Source organism: Emydura macquarii, unplaced genomic scaffold (assembly GCF_026122565.2).
Source record: "Emydura macquarii macquarii isolate MOO-44397 ecotype Brisbane River unplaced genomic scaffold, CSIRO-AGI_Emac_v2 contig_2063, whole genome shotgun sequence".
NCBI classification, from domain to species: Eukaryota; Metazoa; Chordata; order Testudines; family Chelidae; genus Emydura; species Emydura macquarii.
The window spans coordinates 51,233-71,145 of NW_027132200.1; positions in this window are offsets into that span (position 1 = coordinate 51,233).

Consider the following 19,913-nt stretch of genomic DNA (forward strand, 5'->3'; position numbering starts at 1 on the left):
GGTGCCTATGTGGCAGTTAGACTACATCCTTTTGTGGATCTAGCCAAAATGTTGTCATTATAGGAATCCCTTAGGAAGTAAACTAATATTTTTGTCAATATTTGGCCTTTGACAGGACTGGTGGCAGAACAATAAAACTAAAGGGGCCAGTGCACTTCTGTTATGATTTCAGGTGTACTTGGTGTATTGTTCTCAATGATGGTGGGCTGAAGAGATGGTATGATCCACTTCTCCATTTAGGTGATTACTAATATTGCCAAATATTAGTTCATAAATAACAGTTTAATACTTTCGGCAATGTACTGATACACATACCTTGATAATCAACCTATTTGTATATTGACTTGATTTTTTTTAATAATGCAACCTTTCTGATTCCGAAATGGTTTGTGCCTTAAAAAAAGACATATTATTCTATAAGCTATTTCACAATTATAGAAGTTTTGTCATTGCCATCTATGTGTTTGTTGCATGTATGGGGACGGATCTTCAGCTAGTGTAAAATCGTGGCACCGTGCGCTTCAGTGGAGCTATGTTGATTTATGTCGATCAGCTGAATATCTGCCCAAGTAACTCTAGGATGTTGACATTTTGACCCTTTGGCACTTAAGATCTAGAGGCCCCAAGAGGAGGAAACAGAGGCTGAACCTAATTCTGGAGCTGCTGCATTACTCTAGAGCCAAAGTCTGAATCTGAAAGGGAACATAACTTCAGAGAACTCCAGGAATGGATATGAAAATTCCCCTGATTGAACCAGAGAAATGACTGAGTGCCAAAATTTTACTAGGATCTAGACAGGATCTGTACATAACAAAGAGAATCTCTTCCCCTAGAAACATGCAACCTAGAGTAGAGAGGAAACCACTGTACACTGTAATGTGTGTTTTTTTTTTTTAAAAAGCAACGGTTTTTAAAACCATGGATGGTGATGTACATTGCTGAAAAATATTTTTTCTGGTACTTAGTCCTCTTTGGAATTAACTGAAAGGTAACAAAGACCCACACAAGTAAACTTCTTTGTAAACGGAGAACTAGCCTCGGAAGCTTTAATATGTGTTCTCCCATACAGCAAACTTCTAAAATAAAAGTTTCTCAGAATAATTATAGTGCAGGGTTTTGTGCCAGTGGTGCTTATTTTTCCTCTCCCTTTTCTTTCTGATTCATCTTTTCTGTTGGCTCATGCACTCCAAAGGGAACAGCATGGGCTATCTATTTACAAGGAAAAGCAGCTTTGTTGAATATGAAAAACAGATGATATAAAATTTATTTGCTCTTTTTTATGAGTCAGTGTCCATGAAGGTCAAATAAACCCACGCAGCAGCAGAACAATCTTTTCCAGTGAGCAGAGCTTAGAATTAGATGTTGGCTGTCTGTAAAGACACTCCTTTAATAATAGTAGTACTGTCTACTAACTACTCAAAAACTTATCTTCCTAAGGACTATCACAGCCAAGTGCAAGGTGCATTTCGTTGATGGTGTCTTCTGTAACATAAATAAAATTAATGTAATATAAAAACCCCACAAAGCCTAAAACCCTACCAAAACAAGCGTGCTCCACTGTAAGCCCTTCTTCCCCCAGGGAGAGGGTAATAGAACAAACAACACATGATAGATGTTAGTCATGTTGCTTAACTACTGGAAAGCAAGACAAGGTGGGTGAGGTAATATCTCTTACTGGACCAATTACTGTTAATGAAAGACACAAGTTCTTGAGTTACACAGAGCTTTTCTTCAGGTCACCAGAAGCTGCTCAGATACTACGGTGATATGCATGGTATAAGAAATAGAATAGAATTCCTCCTGATTTTAATAACAATGCTTTGGAAACAGTTGAAATGTTTGATATTCAAGAATAGCATTAGAATATCCATGTATTTAAGGTCTGGGTGATGTAAATTAACTGTAGATTTGTATAAAGTGGGTATTGTGTATTTCATAGGATAGCTCTGTGTGTAACTAGTCTAATAATAGCATTTTGTAGAACAGTAATAAATTGTCGATAAAGCAAATTCCTGCACATACATTTAGTTCTTTTTAACTGCTACTGGTAGTTTTTCCTACTCTGTTTTTGTGCCAGTATGGCCTATTTGATCATTGAATCTGACTGCTGTATGAACTTTTCTCCAATCGGTAAGCTTCCTCACAGTTACTCAAACTAAACTACACAATGTCACAACGAGAAATACATTTTTATGGTGAGAAATTGCTAACATCCATATTAGTAATATTAAGGTTCTGTATTACTTTAGCACATAAAGATTTTAACCAGGATTAGTGCTGAGTGCTGTACAAACACAAATAGAGAGAGAGCCCTCACCTGGAGGGTTTTCAGTCTAAAAGAAACAAAAGACGATGTAGGGTTGGGGATGGGGACAGAACACAAGCAAGTGAACATTGTGATGGCTGGCTCAGTTTTGGTAACTACAAGTGCAATGAAACCCATAAGAGGTGATCAGAGGGCTCAGTAAACTTCACCAGGCTCACTGGAGGAGGGGCAGTAGAGATGGTTGGGTGCAGAGTTCCATTAGCTCTGAAATGTATCTAGGAACAGATGAGAGCTAGGGGATGTTTTCGTAGCTGTCATTTTACATGAGTAATTTTGCCATTTTTTCTGTTTCCAGAGAATTTGCAAACAGATCTTGGTTTTTTTTTATTAATGTGCTTATTACTCAGAAATTGTCAGTGAAGAGTTTAAACAAATACATTTCAATCTACAGATCTTACCTAACACCCCAGAGATTATATAAAATAGGAATCATTAAAATGGTTCTGTGCTGGGGTGTTATTAAAACATTAGCACCTTTAAACATATGTTATGTGGCATGAGTGTAATTTTGCTATTTTAGGAACAAAAAATGTGGCATAGCAGTGAGACTATGGTCTTTATTGAAAAAAAAGTGACCATGTTTGTTGCTTTACTTGTGAAGTCCCCTGGGACTGAAGCAAACTTATAAAAGGCATTGCAGGGTCCATGATCGAGGATGAAGGAATAACTGTTTTGCACTCATGTAAATTTTCCCTGAGAGTGGAAACTGTTGCTTACTTAACCTGTTGTTCCTTTCTGTTTGCCCTAGGCAAAGCAGTACTTAGGGCTCAGGGATGGAGGGGAGTGAATGATGAGACACAGCAAACTACTAAAAGAATTCCACAAGTTTTGGAGGGAGCAGAGACAGGCAGAGTTTAAAGGAAGCAGTCTGCAGTCCCTTGCTTTCAAATCTCTGGCATGGGAGAAAAGAGAATGCCAATCTGCTGCTGTGTGTAACTCACAGGATGTCCCTGCAACCACTGTCTCTCTACAGGCAGTTCTCAGGGAAAGGAAAAGGGCCAATATAAAAACCTGAATGAAGAAATGGACTGCTATGTATTAGACTTAGGCTTGGTCTGCACTACAAACTTAGGTCAACGGAAGCCGCCTTACGTCAACCTAATAATGTCTGTGTCTACACTTCCAGGTCCCTTTTCCTGACCTAACTCACCTGTAATGTCGACTTAATTACTTCACCTCCGTGAGAGGCATAGCCCTTAAATCGATGTTGATGTGTTGACACAGAGGCAGTGTAGATGCAACGATGTCCTATAATGTTCTGCTGTGACCACTCCAGAGATAGTTTTAAACTCCACTGCACAGCAGCCAGGTACACAGGAAACAAACCCTCCCCTGTTAAAACCCCGGGAAATGTTGAATTCCTATTTCCTGTTTGATCCGCGTGGAGAGCTCTCCAGGACAGCTGATCATGGTGACTCAACGCCCCAAAAGCACTCCAGCCCAGAGTACACAGGAAGTGGATCTTATTGGTCTGTGAGGAGAAGAGTCTGTGCAGGCATAGCTCTGATCCAGCCAAAGAAACATAGACATCTATGAAAAGACGACACAGGGTATGGGGGAGAAGGACTACACCAGGGACACACAGCAGTGCCACGTGAAAATCAAAGAACTTGGCAGGCATACCAGAAGACGAGGGAGGCGAACAGTCTTTCTGGTTCTGCACCACAGACATGCCATTTTTACAATGAGCTGCATGTGATTCTCGGCGGCGACCCATCCACTACCCCCAAATGCAGCGGGGATACCTCCTAGAAGTCTGAGTTCAGGCCACCTCAGGCAACAACGGGGAGGATATTCTTGACAAGGAAGAGGAGAACGGGAGACAGGTGAGCAGGGGATCCATTCTCCGCAAGAGCCAGGAGCTATTTTTAACTCTGGAGCAGTCCAGCTGCTCGCAGGACATCATGGTGGCCGAGCGTGATGCTGGGAAAGGCACCTTTTGTGAGTATGCAATTCCAGTCGACCTGTAGGGGTTACATGCTCTTGTATTGTGTGTGTAATATGAAGAAAAAGTGAGGTGCAGTGGGTATCTGCTTTCCAGTAGCTGCTCCAGCTATGCAGTGTGCCCCCTGGAAAAGACTGTTTATGTGCACAGGGATGTCTCGGGAATACTCCATGGAGATCTCCAGGAAACTTTCAGAGAGGTACTCTGCAATCCTTTGCAGGTTTCTGGGGAGGTTTGCCTTATTTCTTCCACCACTGTGGCACATTCTCCCATGCCACTTCAGTATTCTCCCACGCCACTGCTGGCATCATTGTGGTACACAGCATAACAGCATAGGGACCAGGTCTGTGCCCAGATACTTGTAGCATCTGCTCCCTTGCTGCCTCTGTTATCCTCAGGAGACTGAAATCATATAGGGTCACCCAAGGGAGATGATGAAAGTTTTCATTACAAGTGCTCGTATGGCAAGCAACAGAGCATATGATCCCCACCCATGGCGATTTCTGGGTCCCTCAACCACAGTTACCCTAACATGCCGGTGGCATGGTTGGTTGGTAGGGATTGGCATTGATCTCAGAATCTGCAAATCCAGGGTGACTACTACCAGCAGTGCTAAGGTAAGTGTGGGGTGGGCTTCCTGTGTTTTCTTGTGGCTGCAAACTCCTTCCCACTTCTCCAGAGCCACCTCGGACAAAGACTGCAATTTGGGAAGCTTAACGCTGGTTCCTGGTCTCAAAGCAATGTCCGTGTTGCTGGGGGGGCGGCATTGTCCACCTGCCTACCTGAGCTCCCAACACAGGTTTCCTCAAGTTGCAGCACAAGCCCCGTCACCCATGCTGCTGGGCCATACTCACCATGGCTGGAATAGCAAACCGATTCATTGAATAGTTAGCGATACTGATTATATTCTGGCTCGCATTTGAGTGTAATAAGGGGACTGATTATAAAATAGCAACCTTGCACTAGACCCAGAGTATGCACTTACAATGGTTGCCTTGTGCTTTGCATGATTTACAGTGGAAACTTGGCTTTCAGCACATCCTCCAAACCGGCGGAGAGGCTTTTGCAGATTAAAAGGTGGAAAAAGAGAATGTGTGATGACGTGTTCTATGAGATAATGAACACCTCTCGGACAACTGACATGGAGCTAAGAGCCTGGAAGATTTCATTGTCTGAAAAAATGGACATGGAGAGCAGGAGAGCATCCCAGGAGCTTCAGTGTGCCGGGTAGATGAGATGCTGTGGATTATGAAGGACCAATCAGATATGTTGAGGTGTCCGATTGAGCTTCAAGAAAAGCAGCTGGATGCTAGATTCCCTCTGCACCCCTGCAGAATGGCCCATGAGCATCGCCCTGTTCCCAATTCCCTTCTCCGAAACACTCCAGGAGGTGGGGGAGGAGGGAAAAGAAGGTGAAATTTCCCTTCCATGGGGGAGATTCTAAGAACAAAAGGTGGCCATTCGAGAACCTTGGATGAACAAGACTTCTATGCTTCTTCTTCAAGTGCTTGCTCATGTCCATTCCACTATATGTGTGTGCATGCCTCCGTGCAGAGTTACCCGGAACTTTTTTCCCCTTAGCAGATCCTGTAGGGTAGGCTCTGGTGCCCGCTGGAGTCCCACGCACATGTCATGGTATATGAGGCACTCTGGCCCTATGCCCGCTCAGTTCCTTTTTTCCATCATTGATGGTTGCTGGAACTAGCCTTGCTCACAGCAAGTACTATTCCCCTTGCTTGGACTTGTTTTGTACTCTGAGTTTAGTTTTAATTAGTTAAGTAGTTGTTAAGTGTAGTTAGAAATAAGGCAGTCCCTGCTGGGACTTCGTGCAGCCGGACCATGCCCTGGTCACCGGGCTTCAAGCTCTGTGCCTCCTGCGGGAAGGCCTTCCCACTCAGCGACCCCCACGACAGCTGTCTTAAGTGCCTGGGGGAATCCCACAGAAAGGACAAGTGCAAAATCTGCAGGGCTTTCAAACTGAGGACTCAAAAGGATCGAGAAATCCGGTTGAAAGCCCTGCTGATGGAGGCAGCGCTCCTCCTGGAGTCCGAGCTGATCCGCTCTGCCTTGGTACTGAGTGTGGCTTCGGTACAGAGCGCGCCATTGGCACCACCTGTGACTCGGCACCATGCAATGTCACCGGTACCGAAAAAGAAGAGGAAGCAGCACGCGAAGCACGGATGCTCCCCTGCGCCATCGGTACGGGTGGGATTGAGTACGAAGATGCAGCGAACTCAGCCCATCGAGACCCTTTCTCTGGTTCCTGCATCTCTGGTTAGGGAGCCTCCCCCGACTCATGGGAGTGGGAGAGTGCCCCTGCCGATGCCATCGATGCCAGAGGCTTTTCAGGTGGCAAGAGCCTTTTTGGCTTTGCCTACGTCACCTCCGCCCCACCCTCTGCCAAGAGAGAAGGGGCCGGTGTCACAGGGGAAACCCGCTTTGGGTCCCCCTGAATGGCGGTGGAGATCCCTGATATGGGGAGGAAGATTTCCTGCCGGACGGTCACATAGGGTAAAGCGGAGCCGCTCCCCTAGTAGTCGCTCCAGGTCGGTGTCGTCAAGCCAGCCTGCACCGACACAGGACATGGAGTCGCCCTCTTGGCACCGACGTCAATTCCCGGCACTGGAGGCAGTGCAAGCCAGGAGGTGGCACCGGTCAAGGTCTGCCAGGCGGCGCTCCGACAGCTCCCATTCCTGCTCTCTGGCATCGAGGAGTTTGCCAGCACTCAGGCGGCGCAGAACCCAGTCATCGGAGGAAGACCCGGCACCGCAGAGTTTGCCCGCACCAAGGCAGTGCAGAACCCGGTCGCTGGAGTCTGGCTCGGTACCGAGGAGTTCGGGACGGCGCCGACCTCGGTCACCAAAGGCTGCTACAGAGCCGCAAGGCAAGCGGCGTCAGAAATCGTCGGTTCTGAGACGATGCTCTAGTATTTCCAACTCTTCGGCGCGCGACCCCACTTGTCGGCACCGCTCGTGGTGATGGAGGCAGTCCTCATCATCCTCCAGGTCGGAGGCGTCGAGGGGGTGTTCCCCGGCATGGAAGGGTGTCTGTGACCTGGGACAAATATGGTACCGCAGGTCTAGGGCCTCTTACTCTGATAATGCTCTGGGGTCTCCCGGGGGGACAGTTGTCGGGCGAGTTGACGCCCCCATTAAGTGCCAGAGCCCATGGGGTCTCCAGGTGGGACCTGGGCCCCAATCCATTAAATCGTCGGGGGTGCAATCTGTGCCTCCTGTACAGGAAAAGGCCCATTGGCTCCACTCCTCGGACGCAGAGTCGGACCCCCAGGAGGGAAGCTCAGTGGGTACAACCTTTCGCCAGGAGGTGGCACACCCGCAGGCTGCACCACTGCAATCCTCCTCCTCCTCATCTGATGAGGCACTCTCTCAGGACCACTCTGTGCCACTGGATGATTTCACTATTCTCCCACCCCATGTCGGTCAGGTTCCTCAAGGGGGTGGAGAGGCTTTATCTGCAGATCCGTAACCCGGTGCCTCCCTGGGATCTCAACCTGGTCCTCTTGAGACTCACAGGCCCCGCTTCAATCCCATGGCTTCATGCCCTATGTTCCTGCTTTCATGGAAGGTAGCCTTCCTGGTGGCCATTACCTCAGCTAGGAGGGTCTCCGAGATTAGGGCCTTGACCTTGGAGCCTCCTTATACAGTGTTCTATAAGGACAAGGTTCAGTTAAGCCCGCATTCAGCCCTCCTGCCCAAGGTGGTTTCCCAATTTCATTGTAATCAGGATATTTTTCTCCCTGTGTTTTTTCCCAAACCTCCTGGTTCGGAGGAGGAGAGGAGATGGCACTCGCTGGACGTGAGACGAGCCCTGACCTGCTACATCAAGCGTACAAAGCCATTCCGGAAATCGACGCAACTCTTCGTCGCAGTGGCTGACCGGATGAAAGGCTCACCTCTCTCCACCCAGCCCTCCTCATAGATTACATCATGCATCAAGTTCTGCTATGAGCAGGCGAGGGTGCCATTCCCGGGAACCACCACAGCGCACTCAACCAGAGCTCAAGCCTTGTCTACAGCCTTCCTGGAGAGAGTGCCCCTGCAGGACATCTGCAAAGCTGCCACCTGGTTGTCGGTGCATACCTTCACGGTCTACCAAGCCATCGTCCAGCAGGCGAGAGAGGACCCGGGATTTGGCAGAGCAGTGCTGAGGGCAGCTCACCATAACTCTGACCCACCTCCAAAAGTATTGCTTGTTAGTCACCTATAGTGGAATGGACATGAGCAAGCACTCAAAGAAGAAAACAAGGTTACTTACCAGTAACTGCTGTTCTTCGAGATGTGTTGCTCATGTCCATTCCACAACCCACCTCCCGTCCCCGCTGCTGGAGTTGGCAGAAAGAAGGGACTAAGGGGGCGTAGGGCCAGCAGTGCCTCATATACCGCGGCACGTTCGTGGGACTCCAGGGGGCGCCGGCGCTGGCCCTATGGGATCTGCTAAGGGGAAAAAAGTTCCAGGTAACTGTGCTCAGAGGCGTGCAGATACCTATAATGGAATGGACATGAGCAACACATCTCGAAGAACAGCAGTTACTGGTAAGTAACCTTGTTTTTCACAGACAAGCTACATTTGTTTCTCCCCTCCCAGTTTTATCATACTGTTTGCCCAATGTTAAATTATTTTCCTGTTCTTTGAAATTCTTTATGTTTGTGCAATAAAAATCCATATTTTGCAAATGAAATGCTCTTTATTTATTCCAGTCATAGGGTTTTGGGGGGAAGGGAAGGTACGGGGAAACTGATGCAATGGAGGGGAGGGGATGGGAAGGCACAATGCAGACAAGCAGTGCACATTACTGTGGCTCATTATTGAAACAGGTTTTCAAAGCCTCCTGGAGATGCAGAGCTCCTCACTGGGCTCTTCATATTGCCCTGGCATCTGGCTGCTCAAAATTAGCTGCCAACCTATCTGCCTCCACCCTCCAGAAACTTCTCTCCCTTTGCCTCACAGATATGATGGAGCATATAGCAAGCAGTGATTACAATAGGGCTGTTGCTTTCACTGACATCTAACCAACAAACTGTGCCAGTGACCCTTTAAATGTCCAAAGGCACATTGCACCACCATTCTGCACTTGCTCAGCCTGTTGTTGAACTTCTCCTTATGTTATCCAGGGTTCTGCCAATCCAAAGCTCGTGCTAACTTTACTTTGTGTGAGATGATGTCATGAAATAAGGCAAATGGAGACATCGCTGTCCAGGGGATAGATGACTGGTAGAAAAACAAGGTTACTTACCAGTAACTGTTGTTCTTCGAGATGTGTTGCTCATATCCATTCCACTATAGGTGAGTGCACGCCCCGTGCATGAGTCTGTGGAAGCTTTTTTGCCCTAGCAACCCCGGCGGATCGACTCCAGCGCCTCCTGGAGTGGTGCACGTATAGCGCGGTATATAGGGTGCTGCCGACCACGCGGGCCCTCAGTTCCTTCTTTCTGCCGACTCCGACAGCGGAGACGGAGGGTGGGTGTGGAATGGATATGAGCAACACATCTCGAAGAACAACAGTTGCTGGTAAGTAACCTTGTTTTCTCTCTTCGAGTGATTGCTCATATGCATTCCACTATAGGTGATTAAATAGTCATACCTTTGGTGGCAGGTAGGAGTCACTGGCGAGAAGCCCTTCTCAGCACAGCTCTGCCAATGGCTGCGTCCTCTCTCGCCTGCTGTACGATGGCGTAGTGGGAGATGAAGGTGTGGACCGATTACCAGGTTGCTGCTCTGCAGATGTCCTGTAGGGGCACTTGTTCCAGGAAGGCCGCAGAGGAGGCCTGGGCTCTGGTTGAGTGCACCGTCACGGGTCCCGGAAGCGGCACCTTCGCCCTCTCATAACAGGTGCAGATGCAGGCGGTGATCCAGGTGGAGATGCGCTGGGTGGAGACAGGTGAGCCCTTCATCCGGTCCACGACTGCCACGAACAGTTGCGTTGACTTCCGGAACGGCCTGGTCCGGTCGATGTAATAGGCCAAGGTTCGCCTGACATCCAGCGAGTGCCATCTCCGCTCCTCCTCCGAGCTGTGTGGTTTAGGAAAGAACACGGGGAGGAAGATATCCTGGTTATAATGAAACTGGGACACCACCTTAGGCAGGAAGGCTGGGTGGGGTCTCAGTCATACTTTATCCTTATAAAAGACCGTGTAGGGGGGCTCCGAGGTCAAGGCTCTTAAATCAGAGACCCTCTTAGCCGATGTAATGGCTACAAGGAAGGCTACCTTCCAGGAGAGGACGAGCAGTGGGCATGTAGCCATAGGCTTGAAGGGGGGTCCTGTGAGAATAGTAAGGACCAGGTTTAAATCCCAGAGAGGCACCGGGTCGCGAACCTCCGGGTATAGCCTCTCTATCCCCTTAAGGAACCTGATGGACATTGGGTGAGAGAAGATAGACGTCCCTTCCACGGGGCAATGGAAGGCCGAGATGGCCGCCAGGTGTACCCTCAGGGACCCTCTTTTGGTGCAGCAGGTACTCCAATATGGCTTGTATGGTAGAGCCCACCGGCAGGATGCCCCAGGACTCCGCCCAACAAGTGAAACGCTTCCACTTTGCCCGGTATATGACCTGAGTGGAAGGCTTCCTGCTTCCCAACAGGATGTGCTGGACTTGCTCGGAGCAAGCTCTCTCTCCCTCTGCTAACCACAGAGCCTCCATGCAGTCAGGTGGAGGGAGTCCAGGTCTGGGCGGAGCAGGCGACCCTGGTCCTGGGAGAGGAGATCGTAGCACCTCGGGAGCGGGAGCGGCGTGGCGATGGATAGGTCGAGCAGCATGCTGTACCAGTGCTGTCTCGGCCAGGCCGGCGCGATCAGGATGATGTCCGCTCTGTCTCTCTTGATTTTCAAGACGACTTTGGGAAGCAGTGGAACTGGGGGAAAAGCATACAGTAGGGGCCCCGACCAGTCTATCAGGAAAGCGTCTGAGATGGAGCCCTGCTCGCTACCACGTAGGGAGCAGAACCTGGGGCATTTCTTGTTCCGCATTGTCGCAAACAGGTCCAGATGGGGAACACCCCACTTGCGGAAAAGAAACGCTGTGACCTCCCCATGGAGTGACCATTCGTGGCAGGGTGAGAACGACCTGCTGAGGCGGTCTGCCTCGTCATTCCTGACCCCTGGGAGGTGAGAGGCAACCAGATGGAAATCGTACCTCACCGCAAGGTCCTAAAGTGGAGTCGCCTCCTGGCACAGGGCCGAGGAGCGTGCTCCCCCCTCTCTGTTGACGTAAAACATCACTGCGGTGTTGTCTGTGAGGACTTGCACCACCCTGCCCTTCAGGAATCTGAGAAAGACGTTGCAGGCTAGGAGGACTGCATAGAGCTCCCGAACGTTTATATGGAGGCTCCGCTCCTGTATTGACCACAGACCCTGTGTACTGACGTCGCAGCTCATGTGGGCCCCCCAACCAACATCGGAAGCATCTGTAATGAGCGTTACGGAGGGAACCAGGTCTGCAAATGGGACTCCCTTCGTTACCTCCTTTGGGTCTGTCCACCAGTTCAGGGACACTAGGACCTGGGGCGGGACGGTGACTACTCTGCTCAGTGAGTGTCTGGCTGGGGCATAAACGGAGGCTAACCACCCCTGAAGAGGCCAGAGCCTGAGGCGAGCCAGTCTCACCATGTATGTGCATGCCGCCATGTGTCCCAACAACTGGAGGCAGTGCCTGGCTGTCGTCGTGCGGGACCTCTGTAACTCGGAGATGATGGCAGCCATGGTCTGGAATCGAGGTTGTGGGAGGAAGGCTCTGGCCTGCACTGCATCAAGGGTGGCCCCGATAAATTCTATGCGCTGCACCGGGGTCAGCGTAGACTTCTGCTCGTTGATGAGCAGCCCCAGTTTGTTGCATAACGCGCACGTCAGGGCCAAGCTGTTCATCACATGATCCCTGGATCTTCCCCGGATCAACCAATCGTCTAAGTAGGGGAAGATCTGAACCCTTCTGCGCCGCAGGTAGGCTGCCACCACCGCCATGCACTTTGTGAACACCCTGGGCGCTGAGGAAAGGCCAAAGGGGAGGGCCGAAAATTGGTAGTGGCCACCAGCTACCACAAAGTGGAGGAAACGTCTGTGGCCTGGGAGGATAGAAATGTGAAAATATGTGTCCTTCAAGTCGGGGGCGGCATACCAATCCCCTGGATCCAGTGAGGGAATAATGGAGGCTAGGGAGACCATGTGGAACTTGAGTCGCCTGATAAACTTGTTTAGATGACGAAGGTCCAGAATAGGCCTGAGGCCTCCCTTTGCCTTGGGAATAAGGAAATACCGGGAATAGAACCCCCTGCCTCTTTCCGTAGGGGGGACTTCCTCCACTGCCCCGAGGCGGAGCAGAGAGCGAACCTCCTGGAGAAGGAGGTGCTCGTGAGAGGGGTCCCTGAAGAGGGACGGGGTAGGGGGAAAGTCCGGCGGGAAGGCCGAGAGCTGCAAGGCGTAACCTCTCTGCACCATGCTCAGCACCCAGCGGTCTGAGGTTATGCCCTGCCACTCTCAGAGGAATGGCCGCAGCCTATCTCTGAAGGGCCGGGTGTGATCCAGTTCGCCTGTTAGAACCGTGGGAATGGGGGAGGTGCCACCCTCGAGCGTCCCATCAAAAGGGGTGCTTATTGTTTTTCCGCGGCCCTGGCTGGGAGCCCTTGACAGGGCCTGGGCGGTCCCGACGGTTGGGCTGTCTGAACCACTCGCGACCTCTCCTGGGCTGAGGTGGTCGAGGGGGTAGTCTGGGTGAGGGTTGCTGCTGTCTTTGAGGCTGCTGTCTGCCCTGGCACCTTGTAACTTGTGGCACGTACAGGCCTAAGGACTTTAGTGTGGTTCTTGAGTCCTTCAAAGCGTGCAGCTTGTTGTCTGTCTTGTCCAAACACAGGCCTGTACCTTCAAAGGGCAGATCTTGTATTGCCTGTTGTACCTCGGATGAGAGGCCTGAGGACTGTAGCCAGGATGATCGACGCATGACTATGCCTGACGCCATTGCTCTTCCTGCAGCGTCTGTTGCGTCACTGGCCGATTGGAGCGTAGCTCCACCCACCGTTGTCCCCTCCTGGAGCAGGGTGTTAAAATCTGCTGCTAGGTCTTGGGGTAGTGCCTGTGCAAACCTCTGGAGCAAGGACCAGAGGTTTAGATTATAGCACCCCAGGAGGGCCTGATGACTGGCTATGTGGAGCTGGAGTGCCGCAGTTGAATAGACCTTTCTCCCAAAAAGGTCCAATTTTTTATTTTTTTTGTTTTTGGAAGTGTTTGACTGGGCACCTTGCTTTCCCGCTGGTTAACAGCGTCCACTACCAGCGTGCCCGGGGCCGGGTGGTTGTATAAGTACTCAAAGCCTTGCTGTGGGACATAGTACTTTCTTTCGGCTGTCTTTGAGGTGGGGGCCACCGAGGCGGGGGTCTCCCAGATAGGCTTGACCAGCTTCAGTACTCGGTCGTGAACCGGAAGCGTGACCCTAGATGGGCCTGCTGAGGCTGGTACCCCGAAGATAGGATCCTCCTCCTCGAAGAGCTCTTTTAAATCATTCTTTAAATCGAGCCTTTTTAAAAGTTCTTGGTGAGCCTTGAAGTCGGGGAGCAGGGTCCTCTGGTCCCTGGATGTCGTGTCAGGGGGAGAGGAGGAGGACTGTGGCAGGGGACCCGTGGAGGGGCCTTCCATGGGGTCCAACTCTTCTTCTGACGAGTGGTCATTGCCCTGTTGGCACAGGGGTGGGGGTGGAGGTTGGGCCCCCATAGATGGCAAAGACCCCATTCCCTGGGTTGTTTGTGGCGGCCAGGGTCCCCAGTAGGGCCATTGCCATGGTTCCTGCCCCCATGTCGGTACCGGGCCTGGTGCCGGGTATGAGACAGCCCCTCTCTGAGTTGGGCTGACGGACCTTCGGCTCTTCTTGCGCTGCCCCTTCGCTGGAGATGTACTGCAAGACAAGGGCGAGCGGTCGCAGTGGTGCTTGCTGGGCTGGTGGGGGGGCGAGTAACTGGAGGACGATGAATACCTCCGAGGTGCCTCGGGCTTACGGCGATGTTTCTCCGCTGCAGACCTGGGATGAACGCACTCTGGACTATGCCCTTTGTCAGAGCTATGGTGCGGTACCGTAGGGAACCCCGGTGCCGAGAGCTCTGGTGCCGGGGCCCGTACCGGACTACGCGACGGGGACCGCGAGGTATGTTGGTACCGATGACGGTCTCTGCATGCCGGGGAGGGAGGACGCTGGCACAGTGTGGAGGTGTCCGTCGGTGCCGGACGTCGTAACGGGCTGCGCGTTAGGGACCTCGAGGTGTGTTGGTGCCGATAACTGTCTCTGTGTGCCGGGGACTAAGGACGCCGACACAGTGCGAGGGCCTCCATCGGTGCCGTAGGTTGCACCGGGCTGCACGTTTGGGACCGTGAGCTGTAGCGGTGCCAGTCACGTCCCCTGGGTACCGGGGAGAGAGGACGCTGATGCAGCACGGGGGCGTCTGGTGCTGAAGACCGCGCTGGACTAGGCGCCCAGGATCGAGAGCAGCGGCTTGGTTTGTCACAGCGCCCTGGAAGATGGCCACTGCTGCCTGACTGGGAGCGGTGTCTGTCTCCCCGTGCGGCTATCGGGCTATAAGCCGGGGATCTGGACCGGTGCCGGGTGGTTTGCGTCTGGGTCACCTGGATCCGCACCGGACTGTGCTCTGGGGATCGAGAGCGTCGATCTCTTGTCAGCACCGTGTCTCTCGGCACTGGGATGGGAGATCGTGGTCGGTGTCGAGGGCCCGAGTATGAACGAGAGTGGTGCCGCGGCTCCTTCGGGGAATGGGAGCAGTGCCTGCCGTGCTTAGGCGAGTTCATGCGGTGGCTGGAGCTGCGGACCGGGGATCGAGGGTAGTGGCCCGTCTCCCTCGATTTGGTGGCTACTGACCGGTGCCGGGACTCCGATGACCGCCTCCCGTTCGATGCAGAGCTGGAACGGCTCCTCCGGGAACCTCCAGACCGCCCCCGGTGCCGCGGTGTGGTGGTTCTCGACGACTCGCGGTCGGAGCTAGGAGGGGGGGTTCCCGTTTTCCCCCTCCTCAACCGTCTGGGGGGAGACACCGAGTCCCATCTCCTCCGCCCACTGGGGTAGCCCAGCGTGGGCTTACCCCGAGATTCCGTTCCCGAATCCCTCGGCCGAGGGAGGGACAGAGGCGTAGGCATGGCCATGAGGGCATGTGCCGCTGCAAACGCCTCCAGCATCGACGGCCCCACCCCCCGGGGTCGGGGGAGGCTCCCTGCGAGGAGATGCCGGTGCCGGAGTGGTCTCGATGGCACATGGCTGGGGCATCTCCTGTATCACCCCCTGCTGTACCGGTCGCAGGGGGGAGTCCATAGATACGGCTGTAAGCCGTTTCTTCTTTTTCAGTACCACCTTCTGGGATGGTGCCACTGACGTCACGGGCGGAAAGAAGGAACTGAGGGCCCGCATGGTCGGCAGCACCCTATATACCGCGCTATATGTGCACCACTCCAGGAGGCGCTGGAGCCGACCCGCCGGGGTTGCTAGGGCAAAAAACCTTCCGCAGACTCGTGCACGGGGCGCGCACTCACCTATAGTGGAATGCATATGAGTAATCACTCGAAGAGAGAACAGTATAACACATGAGTGCTCTTACTTTAAAGCTATCATTTACTTAGGCTCAAGCACTTACACATGTCTGCAACAGGTTCGTAAAGCACCCCAACCCTCAATAACTCCTGAAGTTTGGGGTGGTTTTTGAGTGGAAACAATGACGGCTTTCTGATTGGCCTGATCTTCCAGTTGTCATTGGAGGATCCTGAAGCTGTGTCCAAGAAGAGCTCCCAAAGAAACCAAGCCTTCCCTCCCTGCCCCATTTATCCTTGTTTGTAGACAATAACACATCAAGAAAAAAACTTGTTGGACCGACAGTTTCAAACTAGACCTAAGGTCGCCAGAGTCCTTAATTAACTAGATGTGTTCCTACAGAATCTGCATAACTTAAGGCCTGGACAAACATCTCCCAGAGGGCATGCATAAATAAATGTCCTGCTTGTCTCCTAAAAGACAGATCCCAGCATGTCCTCTAGAGACTTCATCAGGGAAGGGCACAGGGTCAGGCAAAGCTTGAGCAAGAGGCTTCCTTCCTGTGATCACCCAAACCCCCTCCCCTCTTGGCTTAGTCATGTCAAGGCTGCACAGACCCGCGGAAAGGCTACCAAGTTTGGTCTATATGCCACAAATTATGGAGCAGGTCCTCAAGGAATCCATTTTGAGGCACTTCGAAGAGAGAAGGTGCTCTGGAAAGGTCAGCATGGATTCACCAAGGGCAAGTCATGTCTGATCAACTTGATTCACTTCTACGATGAAATGACTGGCTCTGTGGATGTGAGGAAAGCAGTGGACATGATATACCTTGACTTTAGCAAAGCTTTTGATATGGTTTCCCACAGCAAGTTAAAGAAGTATAGGTTGAATGAATGGACTATAGGGTGGATAGGAACCTGGCTAGATGATTGGACTCAACGGGTAGGGATCAATGGCTCGATGTCTAGTTGGCAGCCGATAACAAGCAGAGTGCACCACGGGTCAGTGCTGGGGCCAGATTTGTTCAACATCTTCATTAATAATCTGGAGAATGGGATGGATTGCACCCTCAGCAAGTTTGCAGATGACACTAAGCTAGGGGGAGTGGTAGATACCCTGGAAGGTAGGGATAGGATACAGAGGGACCTAGACAAATAGGAGGATTGGGTCAAAAGAAATCTGATGAGTTTCAACAAGGACAAATGCAGGGTCCTGCAATTAGGACAGAAGAATCCCATGCATTGCTACAGACTGGGGACCGACGAGCTAGGCAGCAGTTCAGTAGAAAAGGACCTGGGGGTTACAGTGGACAAGAAGCTGGATATGAGTCAACAGTGTGCCCATATTGCCAAGAAGGCTAATGGCATATTGGACTGCATTAATAGGAGCATTGCCAGCAGATCAAGGGAAGTGATTATTCCCCTCTATTCGGCACTTGTGAGGCCTCATTTGGAGTATTGTGTCCAGTTTTGTGCCCCCCATTACAAAAAGGATGTGGACAAATTGGAAAGAGTCCAGTATAGGGCAACAAAAATTATTATGGGGCTGGAGCACGTGACTTATGAGGAGAGCCTGAGGGAGCTAGGCTTGTTTAGCCTCCAGAAGAGAAGAATGAGGAGGGACTTGATAGCAGCCTTTAACTACCTGAAAGGGGGTTCCAGGGAGGATGGCGCTAGGCTGTTCTCAGTGGTGGCAGATGACAGAACTAGGAGCAATGGTCTCAAGTTGCAGTGGGGGAGGTCTAGGTTGGATATTAGGAAAAACTTTGTAACTAGGAAGCTGGTGAAGCACTGGAATGAGTTACCTAGGGAGGTGGTGGAATCTCCATAAGGTGCGGCTTGACAAAGCCCTGGCTGGGATGATTTAGTTGGGGTTGGTCCTGCCTTGAGCAGGGGGTTGGACTAGATGACCTCCTGAGCTCCCTTCCACGCCTAGTATTCTATGATTCTATGAAATCCCTATGCACATTGCAAAGAGGCAGTGCAGTGGCAGCTTCATGACTTGAGGTGGCTTGGCAGTGAAAGGAGGATGTTTGCTGAAGCAACAGAGAACAGCAGCAGCAGAGGTGAGTGAATTCCAGTGAGGTCCCCTCAGGACCAAGAAAGCTGGAATCACCATATCTGCTGCTACTGTCCTGCCTGAACCAAGCAAATCTTCCCCTAAAAACCAGGGAGAGACCTGTTTCATATGTTTCATATACATGCTCAGTACTTGTGAGTGGGGAAGTATTGCTTGTTAAGGGAGCCCAGAGAAGGTATTTAGTTTTTCTGGGTTTAAGGGAGGGTCGCCACCTGGTGGTATTTATTAGAGTTTTAGGGTATGGCTACACAGGAATAAAAAACCCAGGGGCAGATGACTTGGGCTCAGATTCTAGGGGTGAAAAATTGCTGTGTAGATATTTGGGCTTGGGCTGGAGCCTAAGCTCTGAGGCACTGCAAGGATCTTTTATCCCTGTGTAAACGCACTGCTAAAAGGAACCTCCAAATATTTCAGCCTGGCTCTTGTTGCCGCTGACAACACATGGCAGAAGGGTTACAGATGTATACATTGGAGGAGGAAGTAGGGAGGAGGAATTACAGCATTGGTGTGAGCATTACTGGAATAATGTGTCCAGTTCTGCTGGTCACACTTACAAAGAGATATGACACAAGGCAAAGGGTTCAGAAAAGCGCTACAGGAATGATTTGAAGTTGGAAAACCTGCTCTACAGTGCAAGATTTAGGATGCTCAATCTATTTAGCTATCAAAGAGTTGATTAATATGTGACTTGATCACAGTCTATGAATGAAGACAAGATTTGTGACAATTGGAGGGTAGGATAGTGTTGCACACAAAGGCTGAGAGCGGGGCTAGATATATTAAGGCTAGAAATAAGGAACACAATTCTAACATTGTCTTTAATGATAATTAACCATTGGAACAGTTTACCAAGGGATGAGGTGGATTCTCCATTACGTGAAGTCTTTAAATTAAGATTGGACGTCATTCTAAAAACATGCTCTAGCTCAATCACAGGATATGGGCTTGATAAGAAATTACTGGGTAAATTCCATGGCTTTTGTTATGTAGGAGGTCAAACTAGATGATCATAATGGTCCCTTCTGGCCTTAAAGTTTATGAATGATATCATTTTTCCTCCGTTTTCCTTTTTCTGATTTTTAAAAAAAATTAAGTCATATGAAAATTAATTTAGTGCACCACTTTATAGTCACTTTAAAAGAAATTGTCTTGTAATTTTTGCCATGCATTTTGGGTGTGATGATTTTAAGTGCTAGGTTAGTAATGTGGTATAACCTGTGTACTGATAATGCATAGTTGTACATATTCACAATGTGAGCAAATATGTAAAATACAGCTTGACAAAAAGTGGGCAACTTAAAAAGCATTTTCTTTTGTTGAGTTGCCATACTGCAGAATAAAATCTCTACTTAATCTTTAGTATAGCACATTGAATTGTCTATCATTGTACATATTCTGTTTGATTGTGCTAGCATGCTCCCTTCAAAGAATCACTTAAGCCCAAACATTTGAAGTTATTTATGCCTTGCTGCGTTCAGAAGGGACGTAGGCATTTAGGAGCCCCAATATCACTGACTGTTGATGGGATTAAGATTCCTATATGCCTAAATCCAATTTGAAAACAAGATTTAGGCTCCTAGATTGATTAGGTGTTGCAATGCTGAGTATAGCAATGCCTATTTACCTTTAAAAATCTAGGTCCAAAGCACTTCAGCATTACACAACAGGATGATGTTTTGATCCTAGAACAGCATTTAGTTATAGGAACCTTTCATACTCCAAGTATCCTAAAGCATGTTTCATAATACAGTAGAAACTGCAATATATTATCATCACTCAGTGCAATCGTCCCTAGAGTAGGTGAAGTGATGAAATATTTAAAAACATCTATATTTCTCCACACAAGATGGCAGTATCTTTATATGGCTATGTGATAGTGCACATATGTTGCCAAAGCCATCAACTTTTACAGGAATATTTGTATTTGAGCTTGTTACAACAAATATATAAAAACTAATACTTGTCTTCAGTACAGTTACAGGAAAATGCACATATGTGATTTGCTCAATCCAAAGCATAGTGAATGCACAAACG